The following is a 6,404-nucleotide window of genomic DNA, read 5'->3' as shown; positions in this document are numbered from 1 at the left end:
CCCCCCCCCCCCCCCCCCGACTTCTAAAAAGCCTTCATTTCTGTAAGACCGTTTTCCAATTCTTTTGCGCCAAAATCTTGCTCAAAATTCATTCAAACAGCCAAATGCAATCACAAAGGGACCATAATTTAATTCAGTTCGGATGTAGAAAGACACATAAGAAAGACACCTGTTTGCATCATGATACTCTTAAACTAGTGACATAGAGAAATCTTTTCTCAGTGGTTTAATGTCGCATAACAATAAGGTTCTAATACAAGAATATGATCTTAAGGTCAAATCTCGAGAAATGAGCAATGGGCACCATTTCCGTGAGAACCTACCTCTTCAATGGCCTTAAAAAAAATAAAATAAAATAAAATAAAAAAATTGATGGTAAGGTTTTAGGTGGAAGATATGAAATGGCAATGCCAAAAAGGTAACAACAATCAGTGGACATGAAGAAACACTGAGCTGTCAGCATGCATGACAATGTGCTTCCATGAGTTAAATTGCTCCATGTAGCTTCCAATTCAGTGAATCCAGGGCATGAAGTTAACCTATCCTGGAGTTATCCCTGCCAAATATGAGAGTCGTGGTCCAGTTCATTGCCACATAGAACCTGTTCCTCCAGCTTACAACATGAGCCAGATATGCGGAGAGCCATATGAGCCAGCCAGTAAAACCAGCCATTGAGAGGCCCTTCGCATGCTGTGAAGTGGAAGGAAAAGAAGGTTTAGAAAGCAATAATTCCATCTTCTAGGGGCTGCATATATGGATGCATGATAGAGAACTAGCTTCTGAAAAAGCTAATAAGAAGGACCTTCTCTTGAGTTTTGAAGCCTGCACAATGTCTCTATTTTTTGAAACAACTAATTAAAACAATATCTCACCAAGCAATGTGGATACTTTGTTCATGATAAAATCGGCATACTAATTTTTTGCTCCATCTGTTCTAGTCATTAGTACATTTTTAAGCAAAGTTGTGCGCATAAAACTACCAAAATTAACATGTATGGCAGCAAATATTCTTTTTCGAAAAAATGCTATAATGTAAATATGCTTGTAGTTTTATTAAATTTGGAGTTGTTGATATAGGAATGAGTTTGAGTCGTAGTGTTGGGTATGTAAACACACTACATAGAGCTATTATTGAGTTGGTGTCATCTCAGACAAACCACACCAAGTCTTGTCTTGGCAGGATTCTGATCTTAACCTAAACCTTCACTTCATAGCTACTTGGTTTAAGGGGAATGACATAATAATTCATCAGTAGTTTCAGGAGCAGATGCATAGGTTTCAGATGGTTGGCTTGTTCTGATTTTTTATCAATGCAGTAGAACATATATTATTTTAATTCCATTTTCACCAGCATCGTTCACTTGCACATTTTGACATAGGATGCCTACAAATGTTTGGTGAATCCAACAAAATTGACAAAAGAATGGATGTGCTTGTACACCATTTGTACATGTAAGGAAATTCTATTTTCAAAAACAAAATGATTACCTTGTTCTGCCTTGGATCGACCAATGCCTTGTAGAGCCCACAGATGCCATGCTTCCTAGGGTGCCTGCAGACAAAAGGATCTCCCAGAGAAATTCTTTTGGCACAATGAGCTTTACCCCCATTCTGCTGCTCAATGCCGTTGAATACTGCTTGTAAGCCTAAGCAACAAAAGTCTAACTGCATATTGCATCCTATGGACATGTAATTCTAACATCAAAACCAAAGGAAGCTGAACTGAGCCAAAGCAGGAAGTGCTCGACGAAATCCCGGCACCGTTGCCATTTTATCCGCATCACTTGATTCAAAATGCCATCGCTTTTTTGTGTCATTTCATGCTTCTCTCCATGGTTTTGAGCGTGGTTGTCGCCCTCTCGTTTTTCTTGATAGGATTCCGTTAAAGGCAAACAGTCAGTTTAAGTTATTAGCTGCTGCTGCAGTTGATGGAGATGATGCTATCTTTCCAGTTGCGTTTGCTGTAGTAGAGGATGAGAATTATGCTGGCTGGGTTTGGTTCTTAGGGCAGTTGAAATATGCCGTCGCAACCTCTCATACCATTACCTTTGTGTCTAATTGGCAAAAGGGCTTGGAGGTAGCTGTGCCTCGGGTGTTTTGAGGATAGTCACCACAGCTATTGTCTGCATCACCTCATTGAGGATTTTAAAGGAGAGTTGATTTTATTTGTGCTGCTCAAGCTTGGACAGTTGAAGATTTTCATGCATCCATTGAAAGCATAAGGAATGTGTCAAGTGAAGCTGCAGAGTGGGTGATGGCTAGCAAGCCCGAAACTTGGTCAGACGCCCTTTTTGGGGTTCAAGATATCATCATTTCTCATCAAACATTGTTGAATTGTTTAACAACTGGATACCAAGAAAAAGGGAGTCATCGATAGTACAGTTGGTTGATGCAATACGTGGAAAACTAATGGAGGTGATGGAAACAAGGCGCGAGTCTTCTAACGCTTGGGTGAGCACTTTAACACCATCTATGGAGTGCAAAAAGAAGTATCAAAGGTCCGTAAGCTTGATGTTTTATGTTCTTCTGATACCGTGTTTGAGGTACGCGGCAATAAAATGTATGTTGTTCACAGTTCACATTGGAAGTTGTGCCAGATTTCTGGTCTACCATTCATGCATGCATGCTATTGCAGTCTTCAATCATGTCGGTAGATCTGTTTATGACTATTGTTCAAGATATTTCAGGACTGAATGTTATCACTCGAACATATTCGGCATCAATTCATCCAATAACTGATGTAGAGAGCATTGATTTCAATTCTGGCACGAATTAATTCATATCCTCGTCCCGTTCATTGTCCACTAGGGCGACCGAAGAGAGCGTTTTTATCGATCCCAATAAAACAAATACAGTGCGACGACTCTACAGCAGGTGCAAACTAGCAGGCAACCTGTGAAGCTGTTCTGTAGATTGATGTTTTGTGCATATCAGGTATTGTTTATCTTGGATGAATCTTTCAAATTGTCCAAAATGGATTGCCATGTACCTTTTTTTTTTTTGGTGGCTATAAATATGTCATCTTTTTCATCAGAGGACTTTTGGTAGATTCATCTTTGATGTTGTATATTTCTTTTATTAGTGCTGTGAAGCGCATGTTTTGCTTGCATGAAAACTGTTAAAGGTATAAACTACTTTCTCCTGTTGCACCTTCCGATATAACTTTTATGAGATGACTGTGGACTGTTTACTTAATGCAATTATTCTGATTTTTGCACCGGCCAGGCATTTACTGGTATTCTCACTCATTTGTATTGAAAAAATTATGTTGAATTGGTTGATGTCAACAAGCAAACCTAAACCATGAGGGACTAGTGGTTACCAAGGCTGGTTTCATGGCATGCTCCATGGTGTGCAGAACAGTCCCCAATTACAAGGGTGGGGAATGGAAAGAGCATAGCCCCTTTTTTATGTCCATGATCTAAAATGAGCAGCATTGTTAGATGATTATCTTTAGAAATCAGGAATGCGCCTCTTTTTTTTTTCTTTTTTTTTGATACATTGGTTGCTCACCCTACTCTAATGTAGGTACAGCCAACAGAGTCAAGAGCTACAAGATGGTATAACTGTAGAGGATGGGTCCCCTGATGCATTCGAAGGCTCTCCCCGGTGTGCTGCACTGCATAAGAGGTGACTCAGTCAACAGCCTTATTCGTCTCTCTATACACGTGTACCACCTGAAACTCTCTACAATCTCGCACCAACCGTCGAATATCGTCAATGAGAGGGTGTCCGGCCGTCCTCCTCCCCTCCTCTCGTATCCAACCGATTACTATGGCCGAATCTCCCTCGAGAATGATGCGCTCTATCCCCAATCTCCTTCTAGCATAGGATAGGTCTGCTCTGAGCTCCACCTCTAAGGCTGTCAAATTATAAGTGTACCGCCCACCTGCAGCTATAATACGTGAATGTGCCTTCTTTTAACCAGTTTTACATGGCAACTGAGTTCAGTTGAGTTACGGGTGTGAAGCTGAAAGCCTGAAGGTAATTAATTGTTTGTGGTCCACCAGTGAGTGCAGTTATGTGGATTTACAAGTAACTGCGAGGTCAGTACGTAATTTTTAATGGTGCCTTTCAGAAATACAATAGCCTGGCAGTTGTTGACTTCAGAACTCCGGATCTGCGTCCAACTTGGAGTGCCTTTGGAAGCTTACGGACGTGGTGTTTCAGAGATTTTTTTTGAAGATTCTTTTCATGGACCGGTTGGAAAGCAAGGAATACCACATTTAGTGTTGAAAAACGAATCTTCAAGGGGAGGGGGGGTGTGGTGGTACATCTGATCGATGGCTTCCTTCAACCACCTGGATGGCAGCCACCAGCGATGCTCTTGAATGAGACTCATGATTGAGCATTTTTCCTTGCTGACCAAATTGTAAGTAAGGGGATGATGGATAACTAATCTTGAAGAGATAATTTGCCAATGTGTGTACGTCTTGCATGAGGTTCTAAACTGAATATAGAGGATTGACTTCAAGAAACAAGCAGTATTGAAAAGAAAGAAAGAGAGAATAGAATTGTATTTCTGCCCATTTATTACAATGTATAGGAGCAGCTTTTATATAGACTATAAGGCTGATGAAGTTTGGTAAGGCCGACTAAGTTTGCAATAATCAATCAATCAATGGATTTTAATAAGCAACAAGGTCCTATGGCAAAAGGATAATGCTACTCAGAATGTAGGTCCATCATGGTTTATGGCCAGGCTAAGAGTCCAAGCCTTGGTTAGGATTCTCTTTTCTTGATAATTTTGTAAGGTCCAGGGATGTAGAACAGAAGAAGAGAATGAGAAAGAAAAGAAGGAAAGAAAAAAAACAAAGACAGAGAATGGGAGCAACCTAATATTTTTAAATTTTAATAGCACAAGTTTGTATTCTCAACCATATAGTAATAAATTTATATAGATGCAAAACTCAATAAGAGTTAGTATCGAAATAAAATACTTGAGTTCTCATAAAATAAAAATAATTTTTTAAATTCGTAAATAAAATAAAATTTTATTACTTTTTATATTTATGTCTTATAGAAGTATATATTAATTTTTTATTGAATGGTGCTCGGTACCATAAGTTGACAAGTTGTTTTTTAGGGTCTCTCACGTACAGAATGAGCTATTGCCCATGTAGCTCTGCATGGTCGCATGGTTATTGTCACGACCCCCGCCCCGTTCCCAGCGGGCCGCCGCGACGGTCCTAGGGTGCGGGTAGGCATAAGGCCACCAGCCACCGCGTAGAACCCTACTATCTATCAATCATCAATAAATCTTGAAAATTTTGGCATGATACTTGCACAAAATGATCACTTTTCCTATAGTGACCTGTCAGGATTATCTCAATACATACAACAACACTACCTGTCAGAGCAGCAATCACATAATCTGTCACATAATAAACCTGGACAATATATAGCAATACATTATCACAGGCACACCATTGATCTGCACACACACATATATATATACCTGCTTCCCAATCCATCCATGGTCAACCCATATCCACAACAGGATCTATGACTGTAACTATGCACTATATACAATAGTAGGTTTATAATACACCAAAAGGTATAAACCACTATCTACATTATACTATGGAGCGGCACAGCTAGCAGGCAATCTCTAACCCTGCTCCTCTCTATACAACATATGTCCTGAAATCCAAAAAAACACCAAACTGGGGAGTGAGTATATAAATACTCAGTGAGTGGAGTAGAGAGTACTATGCACATGAGACAAGATATAATCATGGCTCGAGGTGAAATCTCAAGAGCATATGAGCAGTCGTCAAGAACAGGATACACATAACTCAACATAAGAAATAAGGAGTAAATCATCACAATCCCAATCAACTCATCTGGAGCATATATAGAATAATCAAATAAGTATGTATGATAACATGAATATGCTCAATAGGTCATAGTACTGAATCATATAAATCAGGTGTCAATAGGCTGAATCATTAACAAGACAGCTATCGCGAGGTGGGTTTTACGCCCCAGGCGAACCAGCAACAACTTCCTACTGTCACATGCATATGCAGGATAAGACACCATACCGATAATATAAATGCTAGACAGCTATCGGGAGATGGTTTTACGCCCCAGGCGAACCAGCAACAACTTCCCACTATCACATGCATATGCAGAATAAGACACCATACTGATAATATAATGCTAGACAGCTACGGGAGGTGGGTTTTACGCCCCAGGCGAACCAGCAACAACTTCCTACTATCACATGCACATGCAGGATAAGACACCACACTGATCATGTAAATGCTGGCCAGTATCGAGAACAAAAATTTATAGAGAAACTGTCACATGCATATGCAGGATAAGACACCATACCGATAATATAAATGCTAGACAGCTATCGGGAGATGGGTTTTACGCCCCAGGCGAACCAGCAATAA

General features: G+C 40.0%; 1 pseudogene; it reads left to right on the top strand.

The window, feature by feature from the left end:
- The first annotated feature begins 528 nt into the window (after window positions 1-528).
- On the top strand, window positions 529-2,869 carry LOC149768677 (uncharacterized; annotated as a pseudogene).
- Window positions 2,870-6,404: the final 3,535 nt, after the last annotated feature.

This window comes from Phoenix dactylifera, chromosome 1 (genome assembly GCF_051530095.1).
Source record: "Phoenix dactylifera cultivar Ajwa chromosome 1, Ajwa_hap1_PhDact_Kaust_v1.1, whole genome shotgun sequence".
In the NCBI taxonomy this organism is placed as follows: Eukaryota; Viridiplantae; Streptophyta; class Magnoliopsida; order Arecales; family Arecaceae; genus Phoenix; species Phoenix dactylifera.
The sequence above is the reverse complement of the archived record's forward strand: the minus strand, read 5'-3'. Positions and strand labels throughout refer to the sequence as shown.